This window comes from Kogia breviceps, chromosome 4 (genome assembly GCF_026419965.1).
Source record: "Kogia breviceps isolate mKogBre1 chromosome 4, mKogBre1 haplotype 1, whole genome shotgun sequence".
NCBI classification, from domain to species: Eukaryota; Metazoa; Chordata; class Mammalia; order Artiodactyla; family Physeteridae; genus Kogia; species Kogia breviceps.
In genome coordinates this window covers 145,416,368-145,435,648 of record NC_081313.1, presented here as the reverse complement: position 1 = coordinate 145,435,648, position 19,281 = coordinate 145,416,368, and the positions used below count along the sequence as shown (strand labels likewise).

Below are 19,281 nucleotides of genomic sequence, written 5' to 3'. Positions count from 1 at the left end.
CCATAAGTATTTCCTGCATGAACAACCATAAATTGGTACAGTGTAGCAACATCCACAAAAGGCATAAGGGCATAAACTCTTTGATGCAGAAGTCCAATTCTGAGTGAAGTTAACTGAGACAAAGCATACATATTCAAAGATGTTCACACAGGAATGTTCACTACTTTGACGTTTTATAATATCAAAAACTTCTGACTTTTATATGTTCATCAATAAGCAAACCAACAATGCAGCCTTAAAAAATAATCAAATGAGACCTAATGAAACTTAAAAGCTTTTGCACAGCAGAGGAAACTATGAACAAGACCACAAGACAACCCTCAGAATGGGGGAAAATATTTGCAAATGAATCAAAAAGGATTAATCTCCCAAATATATAAATAGGTCATGTATCTCAGTATTAAAAAAACAAACAACCCAATCAAAAAAGGGGCAGAAGACCTAACTAGACATTTCTCCAAAGAAGACATACAGATGGCCAAGAGGCACATGAAAAGCTGCTCAACATCACTCATTATTAAAGTAATGCAAATCAAAACTACAATGAGGTATCACCTCACACCGGTTAGAATGGGCATCATCAGAAAATCTACAAACAACAAATGTTGGAGAGGGTGTGAGGAAAGGGAACCCTCTTGCACTGCTGGTGGGAATGTAAACTGATACAGCCACTATGGAGAACAGTATGGAGGTTACTTAAAAACTAAAAATAGAATTACCATATGATCCAGCAATCCCACTACTGGGCATATACCCAGAGAAAACCATAATTCAAAAAGACATATGCAGCCCAATGTTCATTGCAGCACTATTCACAATAGCTAGGACATGGAAGCAACCTAAATGCCCATCGACAGATGAAAGGACAAAGAAGATGTGGTACATATACACAATGGAATATTACTCAGCTATAAAAAAGAACGAAATTGGGGCTTCCCTGGTGGTGCAGTGGTTGAGAATCCGCCTGCCGATGCAGGGGACACGGGTTCATGCCCCAGTCTGGGAGGATCCCTGATGCACAGAGCAGCTGGGCCTGTGAGCCATGGCCGCTGAGTCTGTGCGTCCGGAGCCTGTGCTCCGCAACGGGACAGGCCACAACAGTAAGAGGCCCGCGTACCACAAAAAAAAGAGAATGAAATTGGGTCATTTGTAGAGACGTGGATGGACCTAGAGACTGTCATACAGAGTGAAGTAAGTCAGAAAGAGAAAAAAATATTGTATATTAATGCATATATGTGGAATCTAGAAAAATCGTACAGGTGAACCGGTTTGCAAGGCAGAAAAGAGACTCAGATGTAGAGAACAAACGTATGGCCACCAAGGGGGGAAAGTGGGGCAGGGCGGAGGTCGGTGGTGGTGAGATGAAATGGGAGATTGGGATTGACATATATACACCAATATGTATAAAATAGATAACTAATAAGAACCTGCTGTATAAAAAATAAATGTTTTAAAAATTCAAAAATAAATAAATAAAATTAATTAATTATTTATTTTTTAAAAAAGAATGAGGTTGGAAGACTGTCAAAACAGCACACAACAGATCACACACTCAAGCCCCGGAAGATGGGGAATTGCCTTAATTCCCCCACTTCGGATCACATCTCCATGCCTCACAAGTCTCAGTCTGACTGGGCTAGCTTTGGCAAGGGGACGGAGCTGGATCAGGAGCCACTGCTGCCATATCTGGATCAAGTTCCAGTTTTGGTCTATCATCCAACACCTAGCCAGACATGCCCAGCCACTCAGCTGAGAGGAACAAATTAGGATAGCTCAAAGAATAGGCCTCAAACAGCATCAGCCTGAAGGAGTTTATGACCCTGGAAGAAATGGATCAGAAGAAAGGATCCGGGGGACTTCCCTGGTGGTGCAGTGGGTAAAGACTCCACACTCCCAAGCAGGGGGCCCGGGTTCATTCCCTGGTCAGGGAACTAGATCCCACACGCATGCCGCAACTAAGAGTTTGCATGCCACAACTAAGGAGCCCACCGGCTGCAAGTAAGACACGGTGCAAACCAATAAATTAATTAATTAAATAAAAGAAATATTTTTTAAAAAGATCTGGGAGTGTGGGATCTGTATGATGGACTTTGTTTATGCAAATCCAATTTGATTACTGCTGTGTATGCAGATCACCTGGGCTGTACAGGTGACTGGCTGATGAGACCCTTCACGTGCCCCTGCTGCATGGAGACAGTTGATGCAGCACTGCTTCTGTCCTACGAGACTAACTGAGCCAGTGTCTCTCACCTGACTTCAAGTGAACCATCATTTGTGGTGGTTTTGATCTTTTGTCATTGAGCGCAAGGAGCCACGGATTGGGAATTAAGATCATGCATGAAAGTTTCCTAAAAATTCCTGAACGGCTGCAGATGTTGGGGAAAAGTATGTGATCTTTTAGAAATTTAGGGGGAAAAGTAGGATGCTATTTTTATGTAAAGCCTTCACCCAGTGTTTAAAAATATAATTGTGTTTAGATCTTGTTATTTCTCCAATACATAGGAATTGTGTAAGTGTTACAGCAGCTACATATGTTTCACTCGTGTGTGGAAGATTAGGATAAAGATAGTGGTTGTTTTTCCTAAGTGAGATAATTTTCTTCTTCCCCCTACCCAAATTCTTTTCTGAAGTTACTGGCATTTGGGTCAAGGTTTTATTTAAAGCTACATTTTACAACACTGGCACAAAAAAACTAGTTTTAAGCTTGTTTGCATAGTTCTTTTTTTTTAGAATAAACATAGAGCATTTATTTTTTACTTTATAGGAACTCCACAAGTTAAGGTCCCATTGTTCTTTGGCTATGATTGTTGTTACTATTGAGGTTGCTGTTTTCTGTCTTTGCTGGTTCTTTCTAATCTACCATTTGCCATTATTGGCATATTATCATCTCAGGGTCACAAGATGGCTGCTGTAAAGCCAAGAATCATATTCTCACAAAACAAGGAGTGAGCAGAAAAAGAGCCCAAATGCTCATTTACCTAATGCATATTATTTTTCTTTTTTCAGAGAAAAATATCATTCTCATAAGCACAATAACAGCCTTCTCCTAATTACTCATTTGCCAAAACAGATTGATATGACCATTCATAAGACAATTCATGGCAAAGAGGGATAGAATAATGATTTTCTCAGCCTAACAAGGATTTATCCACTAAAGCTGAATGCTTCACTCCTCAAAAAATCATAAAGTTCTATGAGCAAGGAAGAACTACTAAGGGACTGTTAAGTAAACCATTCAGAACTGTTTGTCCAAGACCATATGATTCTTTTTTTCCATTGGAAATGGAATTCATTGCCTTAGGTCTTCTTAAATAGTGTTCTCTTACTGTTGGGGCTGGCTCTGTGCTTGAAAACCAGTTCATTTATAACCTGTTACAAGTGCGATATCTACTGGCAGTTAAGGAAGGCAGAATTCAAAGTGATCTCCTACCTTGTAAGCAAACCGAGATTCATTGTCCCTCTTCTCATGAAAAAAGTGAGTTACTGTGTCCAGAAACTAACTCTAGTAAATGGGGGTTTAACATTACCCATTCTTATGTGTTTCATCTAATCATTTTGGTTGTTAATTTGGTGATAATTAAAAGTCAAGGTAAATTTTCAACATTAAGAATTCTGATTTATTGAGCTTGAATTATGCCACCATGCTTATGTAAAAATGAAAGAGGCACCATGGTTAAACTGAGAAAAGTTTCTCAGTTGTAAGAATTTTGACTTATTCTTTCCTGTGACCTCCTTCCCTGTTGTCTTGAACCACAGCAAAAGGATACTGCATGTCTTCTTATTGTAGTGCTGAGCTTACTGAAGTCATATAAAACACATCTCAGTCTCTGTTTCTTGGAAGGAAAGTCTTGCTAGTTGACTGACAATTCTAAGCAGGGAGAATGAAGATAAATGTGTTTCATGTTTTGCACACAAATGCAGAATTTGTATAATCACGACTTCACAGTTGTGATCTCAAAAAAGAAGGAATTTCTCCTTTATATTTTTCTTGCAATTAACGTAAGAACACTCTGAATCTCTAAGCTTCTGAAGTGTTAGAAGTAGAGATGGTCTAGGAAAGATGGAGTTGTAATGTTTTACCCATTTAGCATGTGTGTATTTTTCCTTATGTACTCGAAGGTGACATATTTGTTCAGCTCAGTGATACTACAGTAGCTAAAAAAATCACTCATTACTACAAGGAGAAGCAATCTCAACCTAACAAATCAGAAGTGTTTCTTATTATTTTATATTGAGTTGAATATTTAACTCAACACTTTTCTACATACAAAACACAAGTCTCTTGAAGGGTTCTTCATAAGTTCATTATACAAGAATTTAGTATGTCATAAGCACTTAAACATTTGACATTTAATTGTAGTAGTATGCATGTTGGTTAATTTTCTTATGACCCCATGATGAGTTTGAGAAAAACTCAAAGAATTAGAATATCTGGTTCTATTAAATTCTTACATGTATCTTGCTGAAATTTTTGTTCATTAATTTATATCCAACTACATAAAGCAAATTTGGAGGGAAAAATAATAATAAATAAATAATGACATCTCCAAATATTTTCCTAGGAAGCTGTCCACCATATATTAAATTATACACCAAAATGTCTGAATACTATACCATTGAATCACATGTACAGTCAGTTCTGTATATCCAACGGTTCCATATCCTGCAGATATGGAAGGCCAATTATACTACACCATTTTACATACGGTAAAATGAGCATCTGAGGATTTTGGCATCCATGGGGAGTCCTAAAACCAATCCCGCTGCAGATAACAAGGGAGCATCGTATATGCTTACATCTGCATTTTTATGTCTGAAAACATATGTGCTAAATTATGACTGGTGGCAACCTCTGAGTAGGAGGCAAAATTGCCTTCCACTTCATACATTTCTCTGACTGCAGTTTTTGCATTCAGCTTACATTAGCTTGCATTACTATTGTAAACAGAACAATTTACACATGGTCTGCCTCTTGGGGTTGGCAACTCACCTGCAGATGAGGTAGCCAGTCCTGTTTAAACCATGGGTACCGTGGACACCCATAAGTCTGTCTATAAAACAGGTGTCCCTGATCACCTACCACATGCCCTCACCGCTTCATCATGTTGTGTTATTTTCCAATGAATTTAGCACCACTTGACACTCCATATATTTACTTATTTATTTCTCTCTCTCCCCCACTAGAACGTAAAGTATGTAAGGGCAAGAACTTTGTTCTTTTCCTACTTCCTAGAACAGTGCCTTCAACTTAGAAGGTGTTATACAAATATTTGCTGAAAATGAATGTATGAATTCTTTGCCCTTTCACACTACACTCTAGTCACACCAGAGGCTGCCCCTCCAGAGCACAAGTTCAAGCCCTGTGCCTTCTGTACCTGTTCCCAATACCTGGGTTGTCCTTTTCTCATTCAGGCAAAATCGTCTTCCCCCAAGCCCAGCTCAAATGATGTCTCCTCGGTCAGGCCTTCCTCGATTTTTCCTCTATTTTCCTGCTGCACTTGATCCTTTTATTATAATTAACCCACTTTATAGTCCCTACGTTTACCTTCCTAGATAACTGTAAGTTGCTACTGAACACTGACTTCTAGTCACCTCTGTATCCCCGTGCCGTAACAACAAACCTATAAGCCTCTCGGTGTTTACTAAAACAATTTATTTTCTGAGTCTCTGCCAAACTAGGGAGTGGATAGTATAGTCTCCTCCTCTTTAACAGTGAGCCTGGCATCTGTGGGAGGGGCTTAGAGCAGAGAAAACCACCAACGGATCATAACTAAGGTCCTGAGACTGCAATGGCAGAGAGCATGGTGAAGTTAGCCCACTGCATGCAGAACACCCACACATGAGTCAGCATATGCAATGGACAACACTTGGTATAACATGTGCACAATCAAGGTTTACAAATGTGTTCTCATGCACTCGTAAGGATCTTCTAGCCCACGCGGAACAGACAGAACACACACAAACGAGCCTGGAGGAAGTGAGAGGGCCAGCAGCTGCACCCTAACATCTTAAGGGGTAACATTTCTGTGACTACAGTTTACACAAATCAGATAATTTGCCTCCTTTCTTGACACCTTGCTTATCATGGGCAAGGACAAGCCTCTCAAGTTTTAAAGCTAAAGTACAGGGAAGATCTGTGTATAGTTCTTAAGATGTTTAAGAGCTAGTACCTGCATTAAGCATCCAGGTTATAGACTGAAAATTTATCTTGAAATTCCAGTCTCTCCTTCTCTCTCTCACCTCCTATCCCCTATCTTCCCACCTCCATCTCTATTCCTTCTCCCCTACTCCCTGTTTTATGTATATATGTGCATCATTTTATATATACACGGAATATTTACTGTCTGTCAGGTTTATTTAATAAAGTGCACACTCCTCAGCCTAAATTTAGAAAGAGGACAAGATGAATACCTTCTCCTGTGGGTCACTGGTGTTCCAAAGATGAATGATTCCTCAGTCTTAAAACACAGCAAATACCATGTTCCTTCTGACAGTTAGATGCTAGAAAAAGGCAGGCGGATCCTTACAATTCAGACGGTATTAAGACCCACTATCAACAGAGTAGATCTTAAAGCAGAAACAAGAAAACACCAGCCTTCTAAGCTCTTCCTGTCTGAAGATACGTACAAGAGGTGGCAGTGTTCTCCCTCACTTGCACCCAAAGGGTAAAAGCAGCAAAAATATCTTAAACACATGATAACAAAGCCACTCTTCTGGTCCACTCTCTTTTGTTTTGCTTCTAGGGATGTGTCCCACGCTGAACCTTTGCTTTTTCTTTTCTCTTTTATATACGCTAAGAACCTGAGAGGCTTAACCTTTTCTTCCACATCTCAACCAATAAATAGGACAAAAGAACATTTTTACCTTTTTATGTATTTTCCATTCAAATTTTTTAAAAAGAGGTAAGTAAGCTACTTCAGTTCATACTTCTCACACAAATCACCTTCCAAACTAAACTAAGTTGTTTGTGACCATAAGCAGGAAAAACACCATACCCTATCAGCACCTTCAGACATTTCCACCTTAATGTTACCAAACACAACAGGCCTAATGTCAGAACTATTAAAAATGTTAAAAATCCCCAACGCCACTCAAAATGCATACCAAAGTTCAGGTAAAGGAAAAAAAAAAACAGAAACAACTCACCATTATCTTTATTTTCTTTCACAAACCCATTAGCAGCACATGGGAATTTAAAAATAGTGTCATCATCTGGCACCTGATGCCCAATTGTACAAATTCTTAAATAACGAATAGTTTCTGGTAAGTCCTATAAGGCAAAACCATGAAAATATGTATTACTTCATTTGTCAGGAAAGAATAAAAATTTAATTAGTGAAGGCAGAATATAAACCAAGAGAGTACATTAAACTTAGTATGTCAGTCATTCTGATGAGAGCCATTTTTTCCAAAGCTGCTTTAACCAGTAAGTATCACTTGATTTTCATTGAAACTGCAGAAAAATCACAGTTACTAGGCATGCAAAAGGAAAAGCAAATCTATATGAATGAATGCACATGTAACTCAAAAGGATATAAACAGTTTCACCTACATTTATGTTCTATCTTTTATTTCAAGGGCCACAAAGCGGCTGTGATTTAAGTAGAATAGTAGAATAGAGTCTGAAGAACTTGGATTCAAATTAGGAAATAGAGCAAATTTCAGGCATTGTTGAGAACTGGTATTCTCGGGGTGGGAGAAAGTAGACTATCAATAGAAGACAGAAAAGGATAAGTAAAAATTCTGTAGTTCTGAATTTAAATGGAAAGTAGCAGTACGAACCTATGACATATTTTATATTGAAAACAAACATACATATCTCCCAGCTCTGACCACTGAAAAAGTCTAAAAACAACTGATGTCATATCAAAAGGACTCAGGAGTCACTGAGAAGCTCCAACTAGCCAAAAACAGGGCCTCATTTAGAATAATAACTGTAACGGAGTCCACGGTGATATGAATAAATAAATTTTTAAAAATTGGTCACCACTGGAGGATATTTGTGAATCAACTCATTATTTTGAAAACTGTTAAATAAAAGAAGAGAGCTTCCCTGGTGGTGCAGTGGTTGAGAGTCCGCCTGCCGATGCAGGGGACACGAGTTCGTGCCCCGGTCCGGGAAGATCCCACATGCCATGGAGCGGCTAGGCTCGGGAGCCATGGCCACTGAGCCTGCGCATCTGGAGCCTGTGCTCTGCAATGGGAGAGGCCACAGCAGTGAGAGGCCAACGTACCGAAAAAAAAAAAAAAAAAAGAATCATGTACCAAAATGTTCATTGCAGCTCTATTTACCATAGCCAGGACATGGAAGCAACCTAAGTGTCCATCAAGAGATGAATGGATAAAGATGTGGCACATATATACAATGGAATATTACTCAGCCATAAAAAGAAATGAAACTGAGTTATTTGTAATGAGGTGGAGGGACCTGGAGTCTGTCATACAAAGTGAAGTAAGCCAGAAGGAGAAAAACATTGTTTTTCTTAGATTCCATATATGCTAATACATATATGGAATCTAAGAAAAAAAATGTCATGAAGAGACTAGTGGTAGGAGGGGAATAAAACACAGACCCAGTAGAGCATGGACTTCAGGATATGGGGAGGTGGAAGGGTAAGCTGTGACAAAGTGAGAGAGTGCCATGGACATATATACACTATCAAATGTAAATTAGATCGGTAGTGGGAAGCTGCCCCATAGCACAGGGAGATCACCTCTGTGCTTTGTGACCACCTAGAGGGCTGGGATACGGAGGGTGGGAAAGAGGGTGATGCAAGAGGGAAGAGATATGGGATCATATGTATATGTATAACTGATTCACTTTATTATAAAGCAGAAACTAACACACCATTGTAAAGCAATTAGAGTCCAATAAAGATGTTAAAAAAAGAACATATGCAACTCGTAGAGACAGTTTACAAGCAAAATAAAACCTATCAGAAAAATGAGGCTTTACAAAAAAAATCCTATCACAACAGTATCATGCCAAAAGCTAAGCATATATCATATTAAAAGTTCAATATTTTCAATTTTAGAATTGACCTCCAAGCCACAAATCCTCACTAAGAGATTCCGCAAAAGCACTTGCACCCAGGTCACCCATGAGCGTGTCTTAGTTCAGAGTGATGCACCTCAAATCAGCCATACAGTCAAGATCACATCTCCTGGAAGGAAAACTCTCAGCCCAGGTGTCTGCATGCCTTGTGGTGGTCTGATACTTCACAGATTTCACGGGATGAAATTAAGATGCTTGAATAAGGAAACAGGGTGTGCCTACTGAGTATGGCTTATTACATCAGAGATTCACACACACACACACATATCAAGCATATATGGCAGGGGAATCAAGCTGAGAAATTAAAAAGTCATTCTGGTTTACGAGTCCAGTGACCCAGATTCTAGTCCGTCACTGATTAGATTCCAGCCACTGGATGACCTGTTTCTGAACAGTTATGTAAAGTTGGACAACTCAATGACAGTCTATGAATTATTTTCCTTAGCTTCTAAGTCAGGGAATGGGTCCTAAATTCTATGATTGCTGAGGCTCTAAATGTCATCATTCTGTCCTCCAATGGTCTCCAAACAGCTGACTGGGTAGGGTAACCCATAAGAAAACTTTTTAATATGCATCTTATTTATTAACAAATTATATACACAAAGTTCTATAAATATAATGTATGTATATTATAAACCACACAGATATTTTTAAAATGATACAAAGGAAAATAAGTTCTAATATTTTCTTTTCCTAAATCTAAGACATTATTTTATTATTATTATTATTAAATATTTATTTATTTATTTATTTGGCTGTGTCGGATCTTTAGTTGCGGCATGCCAGATCTTTTATTTGTGGCATTCGGGCTCTTAGTTATGGCATGCATGTAGGATCCAGTTCCTTGAGCAGGGATCAAACACGGGCCCCCTGCACTGGGAGCGCAGAGCCTTAACTGTTGGACCACCAGGGAAGTCCAAGGCATTATTTTAAAAACTGTATTACAAAACGGATCTCACATGCTACCTAGGGTATGCACACAGACTTTAGAGGCCTGGACTATGCACAGCCAGTTTGATGTGCCTTGGGAAAAATAATGGTTTCACATTTCACCACAAGTCTTGTCTTAAAGACATTCAATTCTTTATATTCATAAAATAAATTTTGGTAATAGAGAACACTGACTTTAAATGAAAAAATCTTATCACACTCTTGAGAAAATAAAGGACTCAAAGTGCCTTTGACACTCTAAAACGAAAATTATGAGTGTCATTTTTCTATTAACAGTAACTTCTAAAAGCTCCAAGCAAAAATAACAGCAATCACTTACAAATTAGTGATTGCTAATAACAGCAATCAATGACTGTAATTAATTACTGTAATAAATCAAAAACTATTTATACAAATTAGTTCATTTCAACCTCATAATGAGGCACAGAGGTTAAGTGACTGGTTCATGGTCACTAGCTATGAAATGGGAGAAAGGGAATTGGAACCTAGGCCATTTGGCTTTGGCACCTGTGTTCTTGACTGTTTTCAATCCCAGGGGTCACTGGACTTGCCCTCTATAGGATCAAAGAATTTTTTCAATTTTTAAAATCTAAATTTAAACATTTCCAGCTTTGTGGGCTATACAGTATCTGTTGCAACTACGCAACCCCACTGGCGTAGGGTGAAGGTAGCCATAGCTACCATGTAAACAATGGGTGCAACTATGTTCCAAAAACACTTTCTAAACAATGGATGCGACTACGTTCCAAAAACACTTTCTCTACCAGGCGATGGGCTGGATCTGGCCCACCAGCCATAGTTTGCCCATCCCTGATCTGCACCACCAAACTATTAAAAAGGCTTCGTGTCAAATTATTAAATAACTTTAGCCCTAAATACAGTCATTATAACCACTGTTAAGTTGTTAAGGCATTATTTTAAAAACTATATTTACAAATTGCTGATGTAGAGATTTTTATTAGCTTATAAACTACAGCAGCTGGTAAACACTTGATTCATTTAAGTCTTGAAGACTAAAATGGCATAATTTTTTCACAGTATCACAATCAACGTTTTCAGTAAATAAAAATACATAAAAATATTATTATGTATTATATATTAAATCTCTTATTTCTAAAATTAAGTGGACTATCTTTACTAAATGGTAGAATCCCAAAGTGAAAACTGGTCATATTCTTTCAACACAACGAAAGCTGCACTCACATGTGTCAAAAGACAAAAATAAACTGCCATCTGTATCAATATATTAATGTGCTTCAATCACGTATGTTTTCATGAAAGTTCAAACATAAAAAAATCACCTTTAAGATCTTGGCCATGTGATCTGCTCCCTGCCATGTCACATTACACCCCATGAAGTTTACTGTCTTCAGATAGAGTTCTTTACACCTTGCCAAATAACTAAAAGGGAAACACACACACACACACACACACACACACACACACACACACACACAATATACATTTGTCAATCTTGACTCATTTGCTTTACTTGAGTCAATTGGAGGTTTATAGCCACATTCTTAAAATCATTAACTACAGTCTTCCCAAACAGGTAACTGATGAACAGATGCATTCTAAAACTTGTCAGTAACAAAGTGTTACTCCAGTTAACAGCAGCAGTTTAATTGTATTTAGATACTAAAACTGAATACACTGAATACTGCAAACTGTATTCCCAACCACTCACTAAAATACTACATACCTTTTGAGACATAGGAAAAAAAAGAAAAACCTAAAAATCATAAAGACTCTTCCTATTTTCATTTCCAATGACACTTCCCAATCTTGATGATCAATCAGCGATTTAAATGTCAATTATAAACCCAGTATTTTATTAGCTGCTATGCAGTATACTAGAGCCATAGAAGAGAGAGGACCTCAAACCCTCTGCTCCCTCAAATTGAAAGGCAGGCTTCCTGACCCCTCCAGACCACTACGCGACACAGGGAACACACACTAATGTTTCAGGACTGCAACTAACAGTCACCTGCTTTGTGATTACTTCCATGACACACCCCCACTAACACCACTGAGTTTGCTGCTCTTATGCGACGTGACATATATTTCCTATTTTAACACATACCACAGTGCGTTATAATCATGATTGCAGATACATGTTCTAACAATTTAAAGATCACGATGACTTTTTTGCTCTTTACATCTGGCTATTTCCCTTCCCATAATATTTCTTGAAGAGAAACATTAAAATACAGACAAACAGGGCTTCCCGGGTGGCGCAGTGGTTGAGAATCCGCCTGCCGATGCAGGGGACACAGGTTCGTGTCCCGGTCCGGGAAGATCCCACATGCCGCGGAGCGGCTGGGCCCGTGAGCCATGGTCACTAAGCCTGCGCGTCCGGAGTCTGTGCTCCGCAACGGGAGAGGCCACGACAGTGAGAGGCTCGTGTACCGAAAAACAAAACAAAACAAACAAACAAAAAATACAGACAAACACAAGAAACAGAAAATATACAAAATGTGTGGTTTGTGGCTTAACAAGAAACTTAAGTAAAATCAGTTCTGACAGTAGCCAGCATGACAAACTTCCACGGTACAAAGGAGAATGGATCAAGATTTGAGCAGGCACAGGAGACACTCCAGGCATGAACAACACCAAGAAAAGGTACACAGGAAGTAACGTGGTGTGTAGGAAATCACGAGACCAGTCTGATGAGAAGAGACTTAAACAAGACTGAAACTCAATTTCTAAACCTCCATCTCGGAGATGGCTTAAAGATGGCGGAAGAGTAAGACGCGGCGATCTCCTTCCTCCTCACAGAGACAACAGAAATACATCTACACGTGGAACTTCTCCTATAGAACACACACCGAACACTGGCAGAAAACCTCAGACCTCCCAAAAGGCAAGAAACTCCCCACCTACCTGGGTAGGGCAAAAGAAAAAAGAATAAACAGAGACAAAGAATAGGGACGGGACCTACACCAGTGGGAGGGAGCCGTAAAGGAGGAAAGATTCCCACACATAGAAGCCCCTTTGCGGGCGGAGACTGCGGGTGGCGGAGGGGGAAGCTCCGGAGCCGCGGAGGAGAGCGCAGCCACAGGGTGCGGAGGGCAAAGCGGGGAGATTCCCGCAGCAGATCGGTGCTGACGGGCACTCACCAGCCCAAGAGGCTTGTCTGCTCCCCCGCCGGAGCGGGCAGGGGCTGGGAGCTGAGGCTCGGGCTTCAGTCGGATCCCAGGGAAAGGTCTGGAGTTGGCAGAGTGAAAACAGCCTGAAGGGGTTAGTGCGCCACGGCTCGCCGGGAGGGAGTCCGGTTGAAGTGTGGAGCTTCCGAAGAGGCAAGAGACCTTTTCTTCCCTCTTTGCTTCCTGGGCGCAAGGAGAGGGGATTAAGCGCAACGCTTAAAGGAGCCCCAGAAAAGGGCGCGGAGCTGCCGAAGAAACAAGAGACTTTTTCTTGCCTCTTTGCTTCCTCGGGCGCGAGGAGAGGGGATTAAGAGCACCGTGTAAAGGAGCTCCAGAAACGGGCGCCCGCCGCGGCTGTCAGCACGGACAGTAGAGACGGGTGTGGGACGCTAAGGTTGCTGCTCCCGCCAACAAGAGGCCTGTGTGTGAGCACAGGTCACTCTCCACACCGCCCCTCCTGGGAGCCCGTGCAGCCCGCCACTTCCGGGGTCCCGGAATCCAGGGACAGCTTCCCCGGGAGAACGCACGGCGGGCCTCGGGCCGGTGCAGCGTCACGCCGGCCTCTGACGTCACAGGCTCGCCCCGCATCTGTGCCCCTCCCTCCCCCCTGCCTGAGTGAGCCGGAGCCCCCCAATCAGCTGCTCCTTTAACCCCGTCCTGTCTGAGCAAAGGGCAGATGCCCTCGGACGACCTACACGCAGAGGCGGGGCCAAGTCCAAAGCTGAACCCCAGGAGCTGTGTGAACAAAGAGGAGAGGGGGAGGTCTCTCCCAGCAGCCTCAGAAGCAGCGGATTAAAGCTCCACAATCAACTTGAAGTGCCCTGCATCTGTGGAAAACCTGAATAGACAACGAATCATCCCAAGTTGAGGAGGTGGACTTTGGGAGCAAGATATACTATTATTTTACCCTTTTTTCTTTCTGTGAGTGTGTATGGGTGTGCTGCTGTGTGAGATTTTGTCTGTATAGCTTTGCTTTCACCATTTGTCCTAGGGTTAGACTGACCCGTTTTTCTGGGTTTTTTTAATAGAAATTTTTCTTCTTAATAATTATTTTTTATTTTAATAACTATACTTTATCCTACTTTATTTTGTCTTCTCCCTTTCTTTCTTCCTTCCATCCCTCCTTCCCTTTCTTCCTTCCTTCCTCCCTTCCTTCCTTTCTTCCTTCCTCCCTTTCTTCCTCCCTTTCTTGCTCTCCTCCTTCCTTCCTTCCTTTCTTGCTTTCTTCCTTCATTATTACCTTACTTCCTTCCTCCCTTCCTTTCTTCCTTCCTCCCTTCCCTCCCTCCCTCCCTCCTTCCTTCCTTCCTTCTTTCCTTTCTATTTTTTCTCCCTTTTATTTTGAGCCGTGTGGATTAAAGGCTCTTGGCGCCCCAGCCAGGCACCAGGGCTGTGTCTCTGAGGTGGGAGAACCAACTTCAGGACACTGGTCCCCAAGAGACCTCCCAGCTCCACGCAATGTCAAACGGCGAAAATCTCCCAGAGATCTCCATCTCAACACCAATACCCAGCTTCACTCAAGGACCATCAATGAACACTGCTGGGCACCCTATCCCCAACAAAGAGCAAGACAGGTCTACAGCCCCATCCCTTAGCAGAGAGGCTGCCTAAAATCATAATAAGGCTACCAACATCCCCAAACACACCACCAGACGTGGACCTGCCCAGCAAAAAGACAAGATCCAGGCTCATTCACCAGAACAGAGCCACTAGTCCCCCCAACCAGGAAACCTACTCAACCCACTGAACCAACCTTAGCCACTGGGGACAGCCACCAAAAACAACGGGAACTATGAACCTGCAGTCTGCAAAAAGGAGACCCCAAACACAGTAAGATAAGCAAAATGAGAAGACAGAAAAACACACAGCAGATGAAGGAGCAAGATAAAAACCCACCAGTCCTAACAAATGCAGAGGAAATAGGCAGTCTACCTGAAAAAGAATTCAGAATAATGATAGTAAAAATGATTCAAAATCGTGGAAATAGAATAGACAAATTTCAAGAAACAGTTAACAAGGACCTAGATGAAATAAAGAGGAAGCAAGCAATGATGAGCAACACAATAAATGAAATGAAAAATACTCTAGATGGGATCAATAGCAGAATAACTGAGGCAGAAGGACGGATAAGTGACCTGGAAGATAAAATAGTGGAAATAACTACTGCACGGCAGAGTAAAGAAAAAAGAATGAAAAGAACTGAGGAGAGTCTCAGAGACCTCTGGGACAACATTAAACGCACCAACATTCGAATTATAGGGGTCCCAGAAGAAGAAGAGAGAAAGAAAGGGACTGAGAAAATATTTGAAGAGATTAGAGTTGAAAACTTCCCTAATATAGGAAAGGAAATAGTCAATCAAGTCCAGGAAGCACAGAGAGTCCCATACAGGATAAACCCAAGGATAAACACACCAAGACACAAAATAATCAAACTGTCAAAAATTAAATACAAAGAAAACATATTAAAAGCAGCAAGGGAAAAACAACAAATAACACACAAGGGAATCCCCATAAGGTTAACGTCTGATCTTTCAGCAGAAACCCTACAAACCAGAAGGGAGTGGCAGGACATATTTAAAGTGATGAAGGAGAAAAACCTACAAGCAAGATTACTCTACCCAGCAAGGATCTCATTCAGATTTGATGGAGAAATTAAAACCTTTACAGACAAGCAAAAGCTGAGAGAGTTCAGCACCACCAAACCAGCTCTACAACAAATGCTAAAGGAAATTCTCTAGGCAAGAAACACAAGAGAAGGGAAAGACCTACAAGAACAACCCGAAACAATTAAGTAAATGGTAATAGGAACATACATATTGATAACTACCTTAAATGTAAATGGATTAAATGCTCCCACCAAAAGACACAGACTGGATGAATGGATACAAAAACAAGACCCATATATATGCTGTCTACAAGAGACCCACTTTAAACCTAGGGACACATACACACTGAAAGTAAGGGGATGGAAAAAGATATTCCATGCAAATGGAAATCAGAAGAAAGCTGGAGTAGCAATTCTCATATCAGACAAAATAGACTTCAAAATAAAAACTATTACAAGAGACAAAGAAGGACACTACATAATGATCAAGGGATCGATCCATGAAGAAGATATAACAATTGTAAATATTTATGCACCCAACATAGGAGCACCTCAATACATAAGGCAAATACTAACAACCTTAAAAGGGGAAATCGACACTAACACAATCATAGTAGGGGACTTTAACACCCCACTGTCACCAATGGACAGATCATCCAAAATGAAAATAAATAAGGAAACACAAGCTTTAAATGATACATTACACAAGATGGACCTAATTGATATTTATAGGACATTCCATCCAAAAACAACAGAATACACATTTTTCTCAAGTGCTCATGGAACATTCTCCAGGATCAATCATATATTGGGTCACAAATCTAGCCATGGCAAATTTAAGAAAATTGAAATCATATCAAATATCTTTTCTGACCACAATGTTATGAGACTAGATATCAATTAAGGGAAAAGATCTGTAAAAAATACAAAGACATGGAGGCTAAACAATACACTACTTAATAGTGAAGTGATCACTGAAGAAATCAAAGAGGAAATCAAAAAATACTTAGAAACAAATGACAATGGAGACACGATGACCCAAAACCTATGGGATACAGCAAAAGCAGTTCTAAGAGGGAAGTTTATAGCAATACAATCATACCTTAAGAAAAGGGAAACATCTCGTATAAACAACCTAAGTTTGCATTAAAAGAATTAGAGAAAGAAGAACAAAAAAACCCGAAATTTAGCAGAAGGAAAGAAATCATAAAGATCAGATCAGAAATAAATGAAAAAGAAATGAAGGAAACATTAGCAAAGATCAATAAAAGTAAAAGCTGGTTCTTTGAGAGGAAAAATAAAATTGATAAACCATTAGCCAGACTCATCAAGAATAAAAGGGAGAAGACTCAAATCAATAAAATTAGAAAGGGAAAAGGAGATGTAACAACTGACACTGCAGAAATACAAATGATTATTAGAGATTACTACAAGCAACTGTATGCCAATAAAATGAACAACCTGAAAGAAATGGACAAATTCTTAGAAATGCACAAGCTGCCGAGACTGAACCAGGAAGAAATAGAAAATATGAACAGACCAATCACAAGAACTGAAATTGAAATTGTAATTAAAAATCTTCCAACAAACAAAAGCCCAGGACCAGATGGCTTCACAGGCGAATTCTATCAAACATTTAGAGAAGAGCTAACACCTATCCTTCTCACACTCTTTCAAAAGATAGCAGAGGAAGGAACACTCCCAAACTCATTCTATGAGGCCACCATCACCCTGATACCAAAACCAGACAAACACGTCACAAAGAAAGAAAACTACAGGCCAATATCACTGATGAACATAGATCCAAAAATCCTCAACAAAATATTAGCAAACAGAATCCAACAGCACATTAAAAGGATCATACACCATGATCAAGTGGGGTTTATTCCAGGAATGCAAGGATTCTTCAATATACGCAAATCAATCAACGTGATACACCATATCAACAAACTGAAGGAGAAAAACCATATGATCATCTCAATAGATGCAGAGAAAGCTTTTGACAAAATTCAACACTCATTTATGATAAAAACCCTGCAGAAAGTAGGCATACAGGGAACTTGCCTCAACATAATAGAGGCCATATATGACAAACCCACAGTCAGCATCGTTCTCAATGGTGAAAAACTGAAACCATTTCCACTAAGATCAGGAACAAGACAAGGTTGCCCACTCTCACCACTCTTATTCAACCTAGTTTTGGAAGTTCTAGCCACAGCAATCAGAGAAGAAAAAGAAATAAAAGGAATCCAAATAGGAAAAGAAGAAGTAAAGCTGTCACTGTTTGCAGATGACATGATACTATACATAGAGAATCCTAAGGATACTACCAGAAAACTACTAGAGCTAATCAATGAATTTGGTAAAGTTGCAGGATACAAAATTAATGCACAGAAATCTCTGGCATTCTTATACACTAAGGATGAAAAATCTGAGAGTGAAATTAAGAAAACACTCCCATTTACCATCACAACAAAAAGAATAAAATATCTAGGAATAAACCTACCTAAGGAGACAAAAGACTTGTATGCAGAAAACTATAAGACACTGATGAAAGAAATTAAAGATGATACAAATAGGTGGAGAGATATACCATGTTCTTGGATTGGAAGAATGAACATTGTGAAAATGACTATACTACCCAACGCAATCTACAGATTCAATGCAATCCGTATCAAATTACCACTGGCATTCTTTACAGAACTAGAACAAAAAATTTCACAATTTGTATGGAAACACAAAAGACTCCGAATACGCAAAGCAATCTTGAGAACGAAAAATGGAGCTGGAGGAATCAGGATCCCTGACTTCAGACTAGACTACAAGGCTACAGTAATGAAGACAGTATGGTACTGGCACAAAAACAGAAATATAGATCAATGGAACAGGACAGAAAGCCCAGAGATAAACCCACACACATATGGTCACCTTATCTTTGATAAAGGAGGGAAGGATATACAGTGGAGAAAAGATGGCCTCTTCAATAAGTGGTGCTGGGAAAACTGGACAGCTACCTGTAAAAGTATGAAATTAGAACACTCCCTAACACCACACACAAAAATAAACTCAAAATGCGTTAAAGACCTAAATGTAAGGCCAGACACTATCAAACTCTTAGAGGAAAACATAGGCGGAACACTCTATGACATAAATCACAGCAAGATCCTCTTTGACCCATCTCCTAGAGAAATGGAAATAAAAACAAAAATAAACAAATGGCACCTAATGAAACTTAAAACCTTTTGCACAGCAAAAGATACCATAAACAAGACCAAAAGACAACCCTCAGAATGGGAGAAAATATTTGCAAATGAAGCAACGGACAAAGGATTAATATCCAAAATTTATAAGCAACTCTTGCAGCTCAATAACAACAAAACAAACAATCCAATCCAAAAATGGGCAGAAGAACTAAATAGACATTTCTAAAAGAAGATATACAGATTGACAACAAACATGAAAGAATGCTCAACATCATTAATCATTAGAGAAATGCAAATCAAAACTACAATGAGATATCA

The 19,281-nt window shown here is 39.8% G+C and overlaps 2 pseudogenes; both read left to right on the top strand.

Moving 5' to 3' along the window:
* Window positions 1-19,281, top strand: part of LOC131755463 (RNA/RNP complex-1-interacting phosphatase-like) — a 177,115-nt pseudogene that overhangs the window by 98,002 nt on the left and 59,832 nt on the right.
* On the top strand, window positions 1,567-2,235 carry LOC131755480 (RING finger protein 11-like; annotated as a pseudogene).